The sequence below is a fragment of the Monodelphis domestica genome, chromosome 2 (genome assembly GCF_027887165.1).
Source record: "Monodelphis domestica isolate mMonDom1 chromosome 2, mMonDom1.pri, whole genome shotgun sequence".
Classification (NCBI taxonomy): Eukaryota; Metazoa; Chordata; class Mammalia; order Didelphimorphia; family Didelphidae; genus Monodelphis; species Monodelphis domestica.
This window is the reverse complement of record NC_077228.1, coordinates 44,703,988-44,725,364: the sequence shown is the minus strand read 5'-3', so window position 1 is coordinate 44,725,364 and position 21,377 is coordinate 44,703,988. Positions and strand designations below refer to the sequence as shown.

At 35.3% G+C, this 21,377-nt stretch overlaps 1 long non-coding RNA gene across 1 annotated transcript in view; it reads right to left on the bottom strand.

The window, feature by feature from the left end:
* Positions 1 to 4,431: 4,431 nt before the first annotated feature.
* LOC103104126 (uncharacterized) overlaps positions 4,432 to 21,377 on the bottom strand; it is a 114,368-nt gene continuing 97,422 nt past the window's right edge. The window contains exon 2 of the long non-coding RNA XR_001627635.2: positions 4,432 to 7,891. This is a non-coding gene — a long non-coding RNA (uncharacterized LOC103104126). The remainder of the gene's footprint in view (positions 7,892 to 21,377) is intronic.

Below are 21,377 nucleotides of genomic sequence, written 5' to 3'. Positions count from 1 at the left end.
CTTCAGACCAGCTCTACAAAAAGGATGTATAGTGACACCCTGACAACCTGAGTAAGTTTGAAATGATGATTAAAGATGAGCTACTATTTATTGATTCATATGTGTAGAGAATATTAAGCTCAGTGATGAATATCTACACAGAAAATTGGGAAAGCATTAATGTATCCACCCAATTTCCTCCAAGCTTTTTGATGCTTTAGACTTGAGTCACTGGGCTTTGGTTGCTTTATGCCAGGGGGCATTTAATCACTGTTTTTCCCCCTTTCTCCTACAGTCAGAGGGATAAGTATCCCTCTGACAGCTGACTCATAAGAACTCTGGCCTTCACTGAGACAAATGACATGGGGGAGGGTGGCTTCAGCAGTCTTTCATTTGGCATAGAAGGTGGGCAGAAGAGTTTTTGAGCAGCAAAGTTGTTACCAAGTTTAGCTCCCTAGATTTTCAAAGTTCAGTGATGAACATATTGCTTGGGAATAATGAATAAACCCACAGTCCTTTGTTTGCAAACCTCCAAAATGTTCAGCAAGCCAAATCTCCTTTTCCAGAGAATGAGTAATGATGGACCCAGGGTGGAAAGAGAAGGAAAAGCAGATTTTTTTTCACTGCTCAGCAAAAACGATGTTTATTACACTGCTCTGGGATCAATCTGGAGAGCACAAAGACAGAGCATGCACCAGACAATGAAATGAAAGGGTCACCCATTTAAGGTTTTTAATCATAACCTTAGAAGGAGATTGCAGGAAAATTCTGAGACCACAAGAAAAGAAAAAAAATTGGAAAACTAGGGAGGACAAAGAATTTTTTCAGATACAACAGCTGAACAAATTAATTACCCAGACAGTGAAAGGGAAAACTGATGGCTTACCCCCAAGATGGGTTGGAGTTGGGGGGGTGATCAACCAATATTGGATTGTGGGGGGGGGGAATGGGAGGGAAGGACATGGAACAAGGTTTTTGTAGTGGTTAGAGTTTTGGACGTAGAGTCAAGGAAGACCAAAGTTCAAATCCTGCTTCTTATATTTACTGAACTGTGACCCTGGGAAAGTCCCTTCACCTCTCTTATCCCATCTCTTCATCAGTAAAATGGGGATAATAAAATATACCTGCCAGGGTCATTGTGAGGATCAAATTCAATAATAGATGTAAAGTGCTTTGTAAAGCAAGTACTACAAAATGAAAGCTATTATTGCTCCTATTATAATCTCATTCTTCCACCACCACCCTTTATCATGTAGCTTATGCTTAACCTAACCACAGCTGCTCTTATCTATCCCCCAATATTTCCCCATTCTGACTCTTCCCTTCATTTCAAAAGCTCCCAAACTCCTCTCTACCCTGTGGACTCCTCAGGGAAGTTACAACTTATCTTCTACCATTCTTGACTTCTCACTCTCCCTCACCCCACACATCCAAACAATTGCCAATTTTTTTCATTTCTTCTTTCATGACATCTCTTCTATCTGTTCCCTTTCCTTGATTCATGCATCAATTTCTTGCATTAAGGCCCTCATCATCTCCCTCTGGACTCTTACAGAGCCTTACTAATTGGTCTCCTGGTTTTAAGTCTCTCTCTACTCCAATCTTTCCTTTGCTCAAGTGATTTTTCTAAAGGTTAGGATTGACCACCTCCCCATTCAATAATTTTTCAGGTTCTTCCTTTTGACCAAGATATAATATTATTTCATCTTGATAACATCCTTTTTGAATTTCTATTTTGTGTAAGTTTTATGATGTACAGAAATATATACAGTAATACAGTAATATACAGTAATAGTAATAATAATTTATTGATAAATATTTGGGGGGAGTGAATGCTCAAAAAGTTGTTATGGATAATGGTGTGGCATCAAAAAAACTTGGAGAGCATTGATCTAAATAGATCAACAGAGAGAAGTTAAGAATAGTAAAAGAATGCAAAAACTGCTTCTATCCAGCAAGGGGAAAAAACTAGTTCTTGCCAGGATGCAGTGTTATTAAAAATGTAAATAGGTTTTTCTCTCTAGCAGAATAATGTTTCCAAACTACACACAGGACTCAAGATGTTCCAGTTCCTGAAATGCCAACAAAGGCACATATGTGTGGCCTTTTCATTGGACCTTGATGCTATGGTTCTTTTGAAAAAAATTTAACCAGAAATTACTCCCCAAATTTGGTCTTTGTGGCCAACCAGACCCATCACTCAAAGTTAATTGCCTACTATTTGTGTTTCTTGTACACAGAAAATGATGGCTTGCTTGAAATAACACAGTATTTTGAAATAAACTAGAGCACATGAATTTGTTATTGAAAACACAAACAGTTTGTGCCTTGTTATTGTTTTTGTTGTTCCTTTAGGGTCCATATTTTGAACAGAGAGATGCGGCATTGGCTTAGTGATGTGATTCTTACTCAGAGAATTTCCAACAACCAATTCTGGCTAAAAATTCTTTACCCTAAAGAGTAATTGCCCAAATATGTTTCAAATATATTTTCCTTCTGTGACAAGCATATGTATCTTTGAAGCATCATAGGTTTGTTTCTTTAGCAATCTGAAACTATCCTGATCACACACATAATGATTTTGTTGTTTCTGCAGTGATTACATGAAACTCTGACCACCTCTGACCAAGTACAATGTGTTCTTACAGTTTATCAACCTGTCATCAAATTGTTTTCAAACTGCCACAAGATTTCTATATTTGAGTGCAAACCAATTTCTATTGGATAGCTAGATACATGCTCATATCCTCATTTGCATTCTGTATCCTCTACCAGAGTAGCTCCCTCATTCCCTTTTGCTACCCTGTGATCATAACTCATCAACTCTGTAATCATGTGATTGAGCTGCTACCAGGGTTTATATTCTTGCAGCACAAATATCAGGCTGTTTGAAACCATGATCTTTGGTTATGCACATTACAAATGCCATCTTGAAACCATAATGGTTCATCACAAATATTATGCAAAAACAAATCTCATATTGCTTCTTATTATAGTACTAAGATTACTTTTTGATTTGAACTTATCATCTACCTCTGTTCCTATCATCTATCTGGTGGCTTTTCAAGGGAACTAACTGGCAACACATCAGTCATTCAGCAATTTTTATGAAAGAGTAGCTGTTTTGCCAGTGGTAGATGGGAAGAGAGTCACATCTGAAAAGATTCTTTCTTTACAAAGGTTATGTATATGTATATGTATTTATATGTAAATATTGTTAAAAATAAAAAATATATGCAATTGAATATTAAGTCTATTTATTATTTGATAAAGTTTTTTATTATTTATTTTATTATTTTATTAAATATTATTATTTATTATAATAATTTAAAAATTATTTAATAAAGCTTACTTTAACCAGAAGAAAAGTAAATATTTTCTACCATAATTAGCTATTCATTTTTTTCATTTGGTTAGGTAAAGAAAAATGCAAAATTAATTTCCATTTCTCAGCAAGAGAGTTTGTCAAATTCTACCATTTTCCATCACATATTTGTAAGTAATGTCACATTGTTTTTGTTTCAAGTCAAAATATCAAATAAATTTGATGCAGAGCCAAATTTAAAATGGGTATTTAATTGTGTTGAACCAAATATTGCAAACCTTTTTTGCAAATAAAAAATCCAACACTGAAATGAAGTTTATACATGATTATCATATTATGCTAAACACATAACAAGTTATAATTTATTTAATTAAAATGTTATCTGTATTTGGCAAAATTTGTTAAAAGTAATTTAATATGAAATTCTGTAGATAATAGTAAGCATATGAGGTTTTGGTGGATTATTCTTTAAATTCTTACAGAATGTCCTATATATAACATTTATAATTATTTTATAAAGTTTCATCATTTTCTATTTAGTTTAATAATTATAGATAGAAAAATTTACATTTTATAATTATGTTATATACATTTTAATTTGGAGTTTGGGATGCACAAGTTATCATTGTAGTTATTACAAGTATATATAATACAATTATATGTATAATAAATAGAAAAGAACACTGACTTTTGTTGCTCAGTCATTTCAGTCGTGTCTGACTCTTCATGAACCAATTTAGGGTTGCTAGGACAAGACAGTAAAGTGGTTTGCCATTTCCTTTTCCAATGTTATGAACAGTATATTCAATTGCCATGGGGGAGGGGGAGTCACAACACATTTTTTGTTGATGAAAGGAGTTTATGGAACAAAAAACATTGGGAACCACTAGAGTAATTGGGGGGGGGTCCCAGCTGGGGATACCAGGAGATTTGGGTTCAAATCCCACCTGTGAAGCATTTATCTGTATGGCCCTGGCCAAAGAGAGAGACAGTCTTGAGTCCAGCAAAATGTATATGGCATTAACCAAGTCACTTAACTTCGATATCCCAAAGCAACTTTCATTGACATAAGAAATTGCTTTCCAAGTGCTCTCTTTACCAGTGAAATCACAGTCTCAGTCAAAAAGGAAAAAAAAAAAACCTTTAATGGAGGAAGAGAATTGAATAGGAGGACAAGAGTTGGGGTGGATTAGGGATCAGCAGAAGACTTGTAGTTTCATTGGTATAGAGAACTTCCAGATGAAGAAACTCCTCATACCAATATAGGCTAGCATCTTTCCTGCAATTTTTAGTCTTAGAATGTTGCCTAGAATACTTCTAAGTCAAATGACTTTCCCAGGTCAACACACAGGGTCAGAGCAGGATGAAAACCCACGTCTTTCTTCTCCTAAGACTGGATCTCTATATATTATACCAAAGTACCTTTAGAAAGTGTTGTCTTCTAGAGAATTAATTAAAAGCTATACTGAAATAATTAATAATTTTTGTAAAGTTGCAGGATACAAAAAATCCATATGAATCATCATCATCTAATCCCAAGGAACTTCAAGAGCAAGAGATAGAAAGGGAAATTCCAATAAAAACAAACTCCAGACAATATAAACTACTTGGGAATGTACTTTCCAAGACAATCCTAGGAATTATATGAACATTTTTCACACAAATAAAGTCAGATTTATACAATTAGAAAAATGTTAATTACTCATGGGTAAGCAGAGCTAATATAAAAATGATAATTTGACCTAAATTAATTTACTTTTTCAGTGCCATAACAATCAAACTACCAAATAATTATTTTATAGAACTAGAAAAATAATAACAAAATTCATCTGGAAGAACAAAATGTCACCAATAACAAGGGCACTAAATTAAAAAAAAAATGTGAAAGAGGAACTAGTTGTACCAGATCTCAAATTGTATGGTAAAATAGTAATCATAGAACAGTTTGGTATTGGCTAAAAAATAGAATGGTAGATTAGATATACAATATACTGGAGTAAATGACCTTACTGACCTAGTGTTTGATAAACCCAAGGAAGCCAGCTTTAGGAATAAGAACACATTGTTTAACAAAAACTGCTAGGAAAATTGGAAAACAGTATGGCATAAATTAGATATGGACTAATATCTTATACTCTATACCAAAATAAGATCCAAATGGATATATGCTTTAGATATAAAATATGATACAATAAGCAAATTAGGGGAACACAGAATAGTTTACCTGGCAGGTCTATGGAAGAGGGAAGTATTTATGAACAAAGAGGTAGAGAGATGCAAAATATTTCATTTTGACTATATTAAGTTTAAGAGCTTTTGTACAAACCAAACTAACGCAACCAAGAGTAGAAGGGAAACAACAAACTGGGGGGGGGGGAAATTTATAACAAAAGTCTCTGATAAATGTCTAATTTCTCAAATTTATAGAGAACCAAGTCAAATTTACAGGAATACAAGCCATTCCCCAGTTGACAAATAGTCAAAACATATGAATAAGCAGTTTTCAGATGAAGAAATGAAAGGCATCATCAACCATATGAAAAAATGTTCTAAAACACTCTTGATTAGAGAAATACAAATTAAGACAGCTCTGAGGTACCACTTCACACCCATAAGATTGGCCAATATGATAGTAAAAGAAAGTGATAAATATTCAAGAGGATGTGGCAAAATTACAACACTGATTCATTGTTGATGGAGTTGTAAACTGATCCAACCAGTCTGGAGGGCAATTTGGAACGACTCTATCCAGAGGGCTATAATACTGTTCATACCCTCTGATACACTACAGAGTCTTAATCCCAAAGAGATTATGAAAAAGAGAAAAAGGACTTACTTGTACAAAAATATTTATAGAAGCTCTTTTTGTAGTGAAAAAGAATTGTAAATTGAAGGAACGTTTATCAGTTGGGGAATGGCTGAACAAATTGTGGTACATTTTGGTGATGGAATACTATTGTGATATAAGGAATGATCAAGCAAGATGATTTCAGAAAAAGCTGAAAAGAGCTACAGGAACTGATGCTGAGTGAAATAAGCAGAAGCAGGAGAACACCATGCACCTTAACAGCAATATTGTATGAGGATCAACTGTGAAAACTTGGCCACTCTCAGCAATGCGATGATCTGGGACAACCCTGGAAGACTTAAGATGGGGAATGCTATCCGCCTCCAGAGAAAGAACTATTGGAGTTGGATTGACAGGGATCAAAGCATACTATCTCTCACATTAGTGTATTTATGGTTTAATTTGGGGGTTTTGGTTTTGTATGAGTGTACTCTTTCCATAAGGAACAATATGGAAGCATGTTTTGCAAATATGCAAATTTGCAAAAAAAATTAGATAAAAAAGAAATTATTCTTGTCATTGTTCATCGCTTTAATCATGTCTAACTCTTTACAACCCTATTTCAGGTTTTCTTGGCAAAGATACTTGAGCTGTTTGCCATTTCCTTCTCCAACTCATTTTACAGATGAGGAAACTGAAGCAAACAGTGAAAAAAATCTTGTTCATGGTCACGTAGCTAGTAGGTGTCTGAGGCTACATTTGAACTCCTGGAGGTCTTCCTGACTCCACTCTGGGTGCTCTATTCACTGTGCCATCTAGTTGCCCTTTTTGAAATTAACCTTTAGAAATTTGTGCAGTGCTTTTAATGATATCAGTTTCTTCTTGAAAGAAAGGCAATTTTTAAATAAAGATATTCTTCTGGTAATGTGCTGTTAGAACATCAGACATGATGTCCCTCAAAAATTTAAGTGGAAGCTTGCCCCAAGGACAACAGATAAGTGTATAGTGAGCATGAACAGACTGTGACGCATTATAAATTGCTGAGGTACAACGATATAAAGGATATTATTAGAGAAATATATGACCAGGAGAAAAAAAAGATGAATCTGCCACATGAGAACCAAGGACCATGTCTACAGCAATCCTGGAATCCAGGTCATATCAAGAGATCTAGGGGAATGTCACCAGATTTTTGCCTAGACCCTCTATGGAAGTTTGAATGGGCAGGGGTGCCTATCATTGGAACCAAAATCAGGGCCAATATGATGAATCCATTAAAGTATCAAGAGAAGATATCAAAGTATAATCACTCAAAACCAGAATTTATCCGTAAGACATGTAATCAGCATAAGTATGAGCTTCCTTGTTCTGACTGCAACACTTTACCCCACCTCACCCCAATACAAGCAAGGACAGGAAGATCCGAGTTCAAAACCTGCCTCTGACACAAATTGATTGTTTGATTCTAGATGAGTCACTCATATCTCATTCTGTATGATTCTTGTTAACAGTCCTCACTCAGTAAGTTCTCCATAAAATCAATGCAATTTGCTTGAGGTAATTGTCTGGATCTTCAAGGATACCAGCACAGAACTCGTCCATCCGTTATTCCTTATTCTTATTATAAAACCAGTCCATGTTCACTTTGGCTTATATGTATTCTTGTTACATACAGGATAATGGCAGGAACACCATCTTTTGACAATAGAATACCAGGGATCATATCTCAGCATTCTCACTTAACTTCTTTCATGATCATGGGCAAGTCATTGCTCCTTCCAGGACCTTGACTTCTCCATCTGTTTAAAAAAGAAGGAAGGCAGGATTAGAAGATTTCTAATATCTAACTGAGTTCCATTGTTCTTGCTTTTCCCTTGAAAAAGGGCAAAGAAGGATAAGATTGAAGACATTTCAGATATTAGGAGAAAAAAATGAAAGATCATAGAGTTTTTAAAAGAAACTATTTCTCCAAATGTTTCTTTGCTATAGTATAGATATTATTAACATATAAATAATTCTAAATAAAAATGTTTGAGCTAAAGAACCCACTTATGTCTTGACTAAAATAGAGGGGAATGTGGTGGAGATACTCTTGGATAAAAGAATATAAAATCAATTAGAATGTAGATAGGCCACAATTAGTGTGAATGATGAATCCCATGAAGAGATCACATTATTAAAATTTTCATTTCATGTTTCCATTGGGCTAAAACCAATTATCATTATTATTATTAATTATCATTATTATTCCAAATAGTAAAATTCAAATAATGCAACTATTTCACATAATTCATTATTTATACTAAATGGGATTTAGCTATAATTATTATGTCAATAATCTCCAAACTTTTTTGATTGTGTATCTCTACAATAAAAGATTATTAAGCATGTACCCCCAATATATGTTCATGTACTTATTTAAAACTTTCTACAGTAATACTGTACCAATAATTAAAGCATTATTAAACTTGTACAAAAAGAAACTGTAAAAGAATAAGCTAAATAGAAAATAATATTTAAATTAATATTTTATTTATTAATGGTACAGAAGACTTTTTGTTCATATTGTTAATAATTATGCTTTAAGGAGGACAATGTGATTGAATATACCTCATTATTATTGCAAATCTTGCTTAACCACTTTTCAGCATAGAAATTCAAAGATCTGATTCCAAATATAGATTTTTTTTAAACCCTTACCTTCCATCTTGGAATCAATACTGTGTATTGCTTCCAAGGCAGAAGAGTGGTAAGGGCTAGGCAATGGGGGTCAAGTGACTTGCCTAGGATCACACAGCTGGGAAGTGTCTGAGGCCAGACTTGAACCAGGACCTCCTGTCTCTAGGTCAGGCTCTCAATCCACTGAGCTACCTAGCTGCCCCCCAAATATAGATTTTTTATGTTTAGTTTGAATAGTTATTATAACTGGAGAGGAAGAGCAACTTTATAAAGATACATAGATCCCAGTGGGAGCAATGAATCATTGGTTAGACTTATTAAAACAAGATACTAATATTTCAGTCTTATCCACAAATTATTTAAAAGGTATTTTTTTATCAAAATTCAGCTATTAAAAACCTCAACTTCCTTAATGTCAATCAATTATCTTTAGAGACTAATTGGTTGGTGCTACATTTTTATGTTAATTTTTAACAAATGTCTTGAAAACCCAGTGAAACTCTTTATATGGAATATTTTTAAATAGGTTAGAAAATTCTGTTTCCAATTTTAAAAAAGTATCCAGATATAATTTTAAGTAAAATACTAAGAGGGAGTCTATAGTAATATATCATAAGGATCATTCACTACAGCCAGAGGATTTATACTAAAAATGCATGACTGGTTTAATATTAGGAAAACAATCAACAGAATTGACCATATCAATAACCAAACTAATAGAAATAATATGATTATCTCAATAGATGCAGAGAAAGCCTTTGACAAAATAGAACATCCATTTATATTAGAATCACCAGAAAGTATAGGGATAAATGGATCATTCCTTAAAATGATTAGTATCTGTCTAAATCCAACAGCTAGTTAGAAGACTTCCCAATAAGATCAGGATTGAAGCAATGATGCCAATTATTACCACTTTTATTAAACACTATACAAGAAATACTAGCTTTAGCAATAAAAGAAGAAAAAGAAATTAAAGGAATTAAAGTAGGACATAAAGAAACTAAGCTATCACTCTTTGTGGGTGATATGATGGTATGCTTAAAGAATTCTAGAGAATCTACTAAAAACTAGTTGAAATAACAAATGACTTTAGCACAGTTACAGGATACAAAATAAACTCATATAAATATTCATTATTTGTATATATTACTAACAAAGTTCAGCAGCAAAAAATAGAAAGAGAAATTGCATTTAAAATAACTAGACAATATAAAATATCTGGGAATATACTTGCCAAGACAAACCCAGGAATTATATGAACACAATTACAAAATATTTTTCATCCAAATAAAGTCATAGCTAAATGATTAGAAAAATATTCATTGCTGGGTAAGCCAAACTAAAAAATGACAATTCTACCTGAAGCAATTTACTTCTTTAGTGCCACAGCAATCAAATTACCAAAAAAGTATTTTATGGAATTAGAAAAAATAATAACAAAACTCATCTGGAAGAACAAAACATCAAGAATATTAATAGAGTTAATGGGAAAAAACAATGAAGGAAGATAGACTAGCAGTTTTCAAACTGTACTATAAAGCAGTAAGCATCAAAACAATGTGGTACTGGTTATGAAATAAAATGGTACATCAATGGAATAAATTAGATACACAATATACAGGGGTCAATGATTGTAGTAACCAAGTGCTTGATAAACCCAAAGATTCCAGCTTTTGGAATAAAACCTCACTTTTTGATGAAAACTGCTGGGAGAACTCAAAAACAGTATAGCAGAAACTTGGAATAGACCAATATCTTATACCCTATACCAAGATAAGATGAAGATGGACATATGATTTAGATATAAACTGTGATACAATAAGCAAATAGTTTACCTGGCAGATCTATGGAGAAGGGAAGTATTTATGAACAAATAAGAGATAGAGAACATTAGAAGATGTAAAATGAATAATTTTGATTATATTAAATTTAAGAGCTTTTGTATAAACCAAACAAATGCAAACAAGATTAGAAAGGAAACAAAAACTAGGGAAAATGTTTATAACAAATTTCTCTGATAAAGGTCTTATTTCTCAAATAAGGAGAACTAGACAAACTTGTGAGGATAGAAGGCATTCCAAATCAAAACAATGTTGAGGTACCACCTCAAACCTACAAGATTGGCCAATATGGCAGCAAAGGAAAGTGATAAATGCTGCAAGGAATGTGGCAAAATTATTAATACACTGCTGGTGGAGTTGTGAATTGATCCAACCATTCTGGAGGGCAATTTGGAACTATGCCCAAAGGGCTTTAAAAGACTTCCTGCCCTTTGATCCTACAATATTACTGCTGGGTTGGTACCCCAAAGATATAAAAGGGAAAAATACGTGTACAAAAATATTCATTGCTGTGCTCTTTGTAGTGGCAAAAAAACTGGAAAATGAGGGGGTATACATTGACTGAGGAATAGCTTAACAAATTGTGGTATCTGATGGTGATGGAATACTATTGTGCTAAAAGGAATAATGAACTGGAGGAATTTCATGTGAACTAGAAAGACCTCCAGGAATTGATGCAGAGTGAAAGGAGCAGAACCAGAAGAACAATGTATGTAGAGACTGATACATTGTAGCACAATCAAATGTAACAAACTTTTCTACTAGTAGCAATGCAATGACCCAGGACAGTCCATAGGAATTTATGAGAAAGGATGCTATCCACATCCAGAGAAAGAACTGTGGGAGAAGAAACTCAGAAGAAAAACATATGATTGATCATGCAGTTTCATGGGGATATGATTAGGGTTTTGATGTTAAAAGGTCTCTCTATTGCAGATATTAATAACATGGAAATAGGTTTTGAACAATGATACATGTATAACCCAGTGGAATTGCTTGTCAGCTGGGGGAGGGTGGGGGAGAGGGATGGGAAAGATCATGAATCAGGGAACCATGGAAAAATATTCTAAATTAATTAATTAATTTAGAATACAAGACATTCCCAAATTGACAAATGGTCAAAGGATGTGAACAGTTTTTCAGATGAAATTAAACCTATCAATACTCATATGAAAAATGTTTTATATCACTCTTGATTAGGGAAATGCAAATTAAGACAGCTCTGAGGTACTGCTTCACATCTATCAGATTGGTCAATAGGACAGTAAAGGAAAATGATAAATATTGGAAAGAATGTGGCAAAATTGGGACACTAGTGCATTGTTAGTGGAATTGTGAAGTAATCCAACCATTCTGGAGGGCAATTTGGAACAATTATGCCCAAAGGGCTATAAAACTGTGATCCTGTAATACCACTACTAGGTCTGTATCCTAAGAAGAAAAAAAGGGAAAGGACCTACCCATTCAAAGATATTTATAGTAGCTCTTTTTGTGGTGGGAAAGAATTAGAAATTGGGGAAATGTCCATCAGTTGGAGAATGGCTGAACAAACTGTGGTATATGATAGTGATGGAATACTATTATATTATAAGACATCATAAGCAAGATGATTTCAGTAATAGCTGGAAAGATCTGCATGAGCTGATGCAGAGTGAAATAAGCAGAACCGGAGAACACTGTATACAGTAACAGCAATATTATGATCAACTGTGAAAGACCTTCTCTCAGCAATATAATGATCTAGGACAATTCTGAAGGACTGGTGACAAAGAATGCTATCCACCTCCAGAGAGAGAATTGTTATAGTAAGAATGAAAATTAAAGCATACCATTTTCCACATTAGTTTATTTATGTTTTTATTTTGAGGTTTGGGTTTTATATAAGTATTCTCATACAACAATAACCAATATGGAAGTATATTTTGCATGATGACACAAATATAACCCAGATCAAATTGTTTGCTAGCTCTGGAAGTGGGGAGGGAAGGAGAAAGAGGTAAACAATTTGGATCTTATATTTTCAGAAAATGTGCGTTGAAAAATTATTACATGTAATTAGAAAAATAAAATATCTTTTTGAAAAGTATGAGTTTTTATAGATGATATATTAATGCTGCTTTCAGCAATTCAGGGAGGATCAGTTACCTAGGAGACAGTAGTTAATAAAGTCAAATTCTTTAAACTGGAAAAAAAGAGAATGAGAACTAAGGAAGGGGTCTTTAGATTTGGCTATTAAGGGGCCATTGATAATTTTGAAGTGAGCAATTTCAGATGAATCAGTAATCCAAAATCATTAGGAGAATGAAAGCCTAGGACACTAGAATAATAGTTTTGTCTTCAACAGATGAGAGCAGGGCTATTCAAAAGGATAGTATAATTGTGTTGGAGACAAATCCAATTGCTGAACATCAGTGCGAGGGTAAGAGATAACCTATTTTCCCACTTTTCAGCTCTAGAAATCATGCTACAGATGCCTTGTGGTTATGGCCCATACCACTGGAACTTTGAAGATCAAGGTTCTCAGCAAGGGTATTCATTCAGAATATGTTATCAAATCTGATTGCTCCTCTGATCTTGGGAAGTGGTCCAGAAGTTGGCTACCAAATTGTTGGGAAATTTAAAAATTATATAAAATGTATAAGAATGAAGATTTGTATTTAAAAGGATCAGTTCACCGGTGTGTTGTTGGGATTTACAGATGGAAAATATATATGCTGCTGTACCTCATGTTTCTGAAGTATCTGGATTTCCACTTAGGGTTTGGTGGGTAGAAGACAGCAAAGGCTGGGAGCTCACGCTTATGCTCTTCTATCTTCAAGAGGGGATGCTAACCTAGCATTTTATCAATTACGGATCAGATATTCGTAATCTAGAGTCACAACTCTATTTTGAAGTTTCAGGGTAAAAGTTACTTTCCCTGGTTACTGGTAGGGAAAAGGGGAGACAGAGAAATTGTTCCATTTAGGATTAGAAGGTTACAGTTAGCTTAGTCTCTGCCAGCTTGGCTTCCCTCCCATCAAACACTTATTACACAAAAGACAATCGTGGCTACCAAGTAAACATATTTATCAAATTAATTAGTAAAACAACAATCAGGAAAGTCATAGAGATTAGTTTAGTGAATAGAACATACAAGAGTCAGGGTGGGGGGTGTCTCTGATATAGGGGTAAGACGACGAAATCTCAATTCAACTGAGGAGAGGACTAGCTCACTCTAGTGCGTCTACTATGGACCAGGTTTTATGCTAGGTATAAAGACAAAAATGAAACAGCTGCTACCTGTAAGGAAGTTATTTACAGTCTCCTAATAAAATACAAATGTCTCATCCAACCATTTATAGCTCTCTTAAATCTGAGTTAAACCTACTTTTCCACATTAACACTAAACTAATCCTTTCATGAATGCTACATTCTAGTTAAACTCAACATATCACCTCCCACCTCCATGGATTTGCCCAGATTCCATACCTGGAATGTCCTAACTCCTCCTCTCCACCTTTCAATATCTTTTATCTTCCTTTAAGGCTCTCTCTGATCAAATGCCTCCTCCATGAAGCCTTTCCTTATCCTGCCAGTTGTTCATATGCTCTCTAGCTTCAAATTAACTGTAGTATATTTGTGGACATGTTTATTTCCAAGATACTGTAAAGTTTTTGAAAGTAGGGATTATTTCATTTGGCTCTGTATCTCCAGTCCCCAGAACTGTGTCTTTTACATAGCAGGGATGTAAATGTTGGCAGTCCTTTCAAATTATTGCATATGACACTACACATTGGAATACCTGTATTTTGAGAGTGAAGGACCGTTAAAAAACAAAACAAAACACTGCTTTTCCCTCCATTCCCATTCAAACTACTAGAAAGAACCAGAGGCATGGCTCTTGATAAAGAAAAGATGCTCAATTAAGAACTGAGACATAGACATGAGGACATCTCTTTCTATAGTCCTGTAAATAATAACAGATGAGTAATCATGAAAATTAATATTGGTATAAATCTAACCTAACCCAGGAAGGATGAGGATTTGAATCATAAAAATTCCAGACTACTTATGTGCTGCCATGAAAGAACATGCCTTTATCCTAAATGGAAAAGTACAAATATTGGGATAAAAAATATCTTAATTGCTGAAACAAGAGACTTCAACAGTTAATCCTGCCTAAAGGGCAGAGCTTCATTCTCCACGAAAGCTACTGTATGTGGGTTATTTACAGTGGTTAACCAAATATCTGAGGACAAGTAATTAGCCTAACATCCCTGTTCTGCATACTTGTCTCACACACAATTTACAGAACAAACCCACAGAAGGGAAAAATAAAAGACCATGGAATATTTTTTCCAACCCCAACAGCTTTGAGATGTACTTTTCCCCCTCAAAAACTATTCCTCCAGTGATATTAGGATGAGCAAGAATGGGCTATTTCCCCTTGCTACATAAAGACAGAGAAATAGCATTTTTACATCACTCTTCAATTTCCCTTCTCCCCATTTCAGGTAAGTATTGCATTGCAATGCATTCTCTTTTATTACTTCACTGTCACAAAATATACAGAAGAGGTTGGTTGGCCAGCTGTACCAGTACAGAGTACCTTCTGAGCAAGAGTTTAATTTAATGGTGAAATTAAAATAACTCTTTGTTGCAAAAAAACATTCTGTGGGAATTTATTTTACCAATAATAACAGTGAACTTGCCTCATTTTTATAATTTCTAACAGTTTTCAAAGCATTTCCCTTACAGCTACCCTGTGAGGAAGGAATAGCAGGTTCCCTTTTATATGCCCATTTCGTAGATGAGAAAATTGGCACATAGGGAAGTTAAGTATTTTGCCTAGGATCACACAGTTAATAAGTGGAATTTGCAAAGCTATTTGAAGCCAGGTCTTCAGGATCTTCTTTGGAATTTTTGTCCTTTGGTTCTGGGTTGCCTTCTTAGAGGTTTCTCTCTAAAACTTGTCTGCAGAAATTGTTATCTCTCTTAACCATATATCTTTGGCCTTAGTGGCACTCAAAACAGGTTTCTCCCATGATGGGTATAGTTCTCCAGAACCAGTGGGCTCTGGACTTATAACTCACTGCTCATGGGGGGGGGGGCCTGTGCTTTCTTAGGAAAAGAATATTTCTTTTTCATCAATCATTCTGATGTGGTAACAGACAATGTTCAGGAACTTAGGAGCCAATTTGACATTTTTCTCTTCCTTGGACCAGTGGCATCTGGAGTTCTTTGATCAGTTATCAGAAAGACTAGGTCCCCTTCTGCAATCACTTTGCTTAGGCCTTCTATTTCTCCTCCTTTTCCTCCATTTATCTGTATTTAATGTCTTTTAGCCATCTGTGATTATGCCAGCCATGAGGTCCGCCAAACAGTGCTATTCCATCAAGTAATACCTACTTGGCATTGGTCAAAAGCAGAGAATGTGGGGATGAACTTGATCTTGCCATTGTTTTAGTAAGACTCCATTTTTAGAGGAGTTTTTGGACTGACCAATTATAGGTCTGAACCAAGGACCAACATCTTGTTTTTAATTACGGTAAGTCCAGTTTCTCCTCACCACACCAGACTCTCAAACTAACAGGGTTATGCAGTGTTCCTAAAGGCCTTGATGATGGATAGGAAGGTCTGATAGGTGGTATCAAGATTGAGAACCCATTTCCTTTTCAAAGACCAGCCTAGCTAAGTGAAGAGAAGATCATCTTCGAGAGACTGGCCACTTGGTGATCAAGTCTTTGGTCATGGCAACCCACAAAGATAGTTGATGATACTTGGGAGGGGAAGGAATCTCAATGAGTCTGCAGGTGAATTTTAAGCTTTTTCAGACTCCATTGCCTTATTGATGTTGACTTTCAGTTTGTTCACTTCCAAAAGTATGAAGAAGTCACTGTAATGAAAAGGATTCTTGGATTGATTGCTCACGTGTAAAACACTGAGTTCCTGTATCCCATCATACATTGTATCTACTGACTGTTTGCTTTAAAATTCAGTTTTGTTTTTTAAGTTCACATATTAATCTAATCTAATATCTCCTGTTATACTATGTCATTTTCAGCTACTGTGTTTTAGCCATTAGCTATACGTTCTATTACCTTGCCTTTATTTGTACCTTTTCCCTATGACTGGACTGGAGAAAATACCATTATAACAGTTGGACAAACCCTTTTCCTTGGCAAAACCATATGGTCCTATGGATGCTGGGTTTGTCCTCAGATCCATTGAGGTCACTTGTTGCCTTAATGGTCTTTTGTTCCTTTTTGCCTTTGTTAATTGTCACATAGATAATGATGGATGGACTCCATCAAACTGGTTACAATGTGTATCAGTAACCTTTGGAGAATTTAATTAGCTAAAAAAAATCTTGATTAATTTTAAGGGGTCTTCAGAAGTGATTTTGAGATACCTAGTATCACCCCCACCTCTGACTGCTCATTTGCTTACCTTTGAGTTGTTTGTAACAAGAGGCTAGGGTTCATTTGTAGCTGTAGTACAGTGTAATAGCACTATTGTATTCTGCATCTCTGCATTTTAAAAAATGTAATGGATGAGACATCAGAAATGATTTTCACTATAGTATTCCTCACCTCCACATTGCAATGGATGGGACATATAAAAATGTGCCTTTTACGGTGGTTACAATCTCATACCAGAGGATGGAGGTTTTCCAAGGGGCTTGGTTACCCTGTGATGGTTTATAATCCCATCTGAAAGGTGGGAAGAATTACCTAAGGGGGTTGGTAACACCCAGATAGCTCCCAGAGGGAGAATTTTCCCATAGAGCCTAATGGCACCTGGATGGTCTTTTACATTTGTAACTCTTCAGCTTACTCTACCCTTCCACAGAAAGATTTAGATTCTTGGTGGCATTTTAGACCCAAAAAGGTTTTCATCAGTGGTACATCGATTTTGTTGTTGTTGTTGTTGTTTGTTTGTTTGTTTTTCCTAGGCTTTCCTGCCAAATTTTAGAATGATGGCAGTAATAGACTTTGTTAGAATTATCTCAGCTAATGTTGACAAATTGGCTAGATCTAGAGAACTTGTGACAAGTATCCATGAGCTTCCTAGGTTTTTAAAATGTCACACAGCAAGTGGCTATAGAGACTCGTGAATCCTACTGATAGTAGGTTTGTTTGCTATTGTCATTAAATGGGTTCTTGTGATTTGGGGGATTTTGGTACTTCTTTGAATGTGCATTAACTGCTGTACTACAATTTTAAAAAGCTGTTACTTGGTGAAAATCATGTACACTCACACTGTGGATCATGGCCAAGTTAAAAAAGAAATGAATCTCATTTTTGGGTGAGAAACCTTTGTATTGTGCCTCTACTTGACTGACATCTTTTCATGGAACAATATATTTTTGATTTTTAAAAATTTATTATTGTTTTTGCTCATATGTGCAATAGAGTATTTGTGTTTCCTTCTTTCTCTCACTTTTTGTACTTGAAGCATGTTACCAGTATTGATTTTTTTTTCATTTTGCACCAGGATAAGTTTAAAATGTCTGTTAGCCCTAATATTAATGCATACCCAAAAGATTTAGACTATAGAAATCTGCACTGATTGTTAAATATTATGGGTCTTTGATTAATGACTGTTTATGATTCCAGGAGAAGGGATCACAAAAGAGCCACTGCACATTGCCAAGGAGCACAAAGTTAACATGCACAGTGCCTAGGGGCACAAGGTCAAGGAGACCAACCATTCCCAGTGGAATTGATGAAATTCTGCACTAACACAGGGGACTTGAACTTGTTTTGGGGTCAAGGAAGCAGCTGTTTCACACCCTCAGATGCAAGATTCCTTAATGCCAGATCCAGACTTCTACCAAGTACCTCAGTTTGGCTGACATTTTGGCTTTCATATCCCTGAGAGCAAAGGTAAAATCAGAACAGGGAATGATATTCCCTTCTGCTTCAAACTGTAGTCCTTTTTCTCTCTCTTTCTTAGTATGGCAATTTTCTGTAGCCCAGGTTGCCAATGGGTGAGTGCTATATTGTTACAATTTTCCTATAGGCTTGTGGGACATAAATCACTTTAATTGGACCCTGATTGAAGGACCTGTTATGGGCTTATTCTTCTTTAATTAGAATTTTTACACATGACACTTGGATATTTTATGTTTCATGCAGAAGTTACTTTTTTCTCTTTTATTTTGAGTTTTTTATGTTTTTTACTTTCTTTTGACAATTGATTCATATACCTCATAACTCAGCCATGTATCCTGAGGTGATCCATGTGTTGGTAAATACTCTCCTCAGGGGGGGATTGTATTATTGCCATAAAATTCTAGATTCATAAAAATTTTTCTTGTTTTAAAGTAATTTTAGGATAAGAAATTTGCTACCTTCCCAAATCAAGAAAGTGAACTGTTTGGAGAAGGTGCCATAAAGAAGCCTGCAGAAACTACACACTGCACCAAAAGATCCAGAATGAATTTTGGGATGTAGTGAATTGAACTGTGGGGGGTTGAACACATTTATTTTGAATGTAAACTCTTATGCCAAAGGGGATTGTCCCCAATTGGCTTTTTGCCAGTATGCCTAGCAATCATTGATTTTGTTCTCGTTCTCTTTTATTTCCCTCTTATCCCCAAATTATTGTAATTTCCCCTTAGAAAGTGCAATATTTTAAACATCTCTAGTTAAAGATCTTTAGAGATGCAAGTTAGTTACGTGTAATGATTTGCTGGAGAAACTAGGCATGTAAATGTAGGAGATTTCTACATGCTCATCTCCCAATGGAATCACAGAGGGGATTGTGTAATTAGAATTTGCTTCCCAAGACTCTCTTACCCAGCATCCCATTTGTATATTCATGCTGAGTGCAAACACTGCTTGCATATATAGGGAGGATATATTTTGATGTAACCCCACCCCTCTCTTCTTCCCAGGAACATGGCTGGGGAGGCTAGGGGGAAACATGGCAGGAAACTTTACTCATGTGGTCATACTTAAACTTTGTACTTCTATTTTTTATTTTTTCTACTTCAAGTGATCACTAATAAATATTATAAAATATAATACTTGGAGTTATTGTTATTAATTTAAATTTACAGTATGTATATTATATCCACATGTATAACTATTAATATATACTGTTGATATCGTATATATAGCTATTATATTATTATAATTTTATAGAACTATTATATATTATTTAATATTATATAGGTACAGTAATATAATACTATATAGCTATTATATATTATATAAAGCTATAATTATATCTTGTTACTATAATGTGATATATTCTTAATATAGGTTATACGTAGTTATAGGTCAAGAAAGAGACTCAAAGTTAGTAAACTTCCCCAAAGCCTTGCAACTGTATGTCTCACATACTTTTTTTCCAGAAGAATAGGAATCTAGACATAAAATGATATCTTATGTAAAAGACTATAGATTGTGATTTATGGTTAAGGGAGTGGCAGGGAGTGGTAGGAAGTGGGACAAAGGATAGCAACCTCTTTAGTGTTCTCCAGTCATCCCTGTGTTTGTCATTGGCATAGACCAGAAGAAGATGAAGGAGAAAGCCAAAAAGCTTCCTCACTGTAGTTTTGCTCTCAGACCCTTTTCTGTTTCAGGAACTGGAGCCCTGGAAATAATTGCTTAGCAAGGGGGATATGATTAGAAATAAGAGCTACAAGGGGGTTTTGCTCATAAAGCACATATAAATTGGGCTCAGAGAAGACAGGAAGGGACATATAAACGAAATCAAAAAGGAGATGTGATCTTGACCTGAGCATCCTCTACCTTCTGTGAGAGGCTTGGTTGAAGGGAAGAGCTTCATCATCATTGGTTGAAGCAAAAATGCTGGAGAACACTGACCATAGCACAAGCAATGAATGTAGAGCAGAATTGCAGGTGGGTCTGAAGAGAGTACTCCATCCAAAGGCAACAAGGAGGCTTACAAAAGGTCGGGGGGGGGGGGGGCTGGCTATAATAGCTATCAAGTCCTCCTTGAAGGAGGGAGGTTCACTAACTACCATATCTTAGTGAATATTGGACAGGGTATTAAGTAATAGTGAAAAAAATAAAAGCTCACATTTATATAGTGTTCTGAAGTTTGCAAATTGTTTTTACAAATAGATCAATTTATATTCATAGCAACTCTTTGTGGTAAATGTTGTTCCATTTTACAGATGAGAAAACTGAGGTAGATACAGGTTAAGTGACTGGCCTAGACACAACTAAAAAGTATCTGAGGTTGAATTCAAACTCAAGTTTGTCTTGACTGCAAGTCCAGCATTCTAGCTACATGAGCCAGAGGACAGCTGGCCAGTTGAAGATCAACTGTAGTAGAGTTAACATACCCAATGAGGAGTGATGTAGGTATATTAACCACTCAGAAAGCAGCTGAGTGGCAATGCCAAGTAGGGAGTATCAGATGGCAATGACTGGTGTAGACCAGTCAGAGTAGATCCCAAAGAGAGTGACATGATGATCTCAACAGAAAATATCAATATGTGTCATATCAGGGACATGAGTCACCCCTCAGACTGTATTCTGTGATCCTGTATTCCTCATGGGTGTATATGTCATGTGTCATCCTTCCACAGATTCATTCTTCTTACTCTGTGTGTGTGTGTGTGTGTGTGTGTGTGTGTGTGTGTGTGTATGTGTGATAGTGAGTTCAAGGGTTATAGTAGCAGGGAATGTTCTATTTTTGTTTGTACTCTGAATGGCTAGTAAAAGAAAACCTCTTTAGGGGTTGCAGAACTATGGCTCCAAGAGGATATCCTGACCTTCAAAGTACCTAGAATTTGGGATAA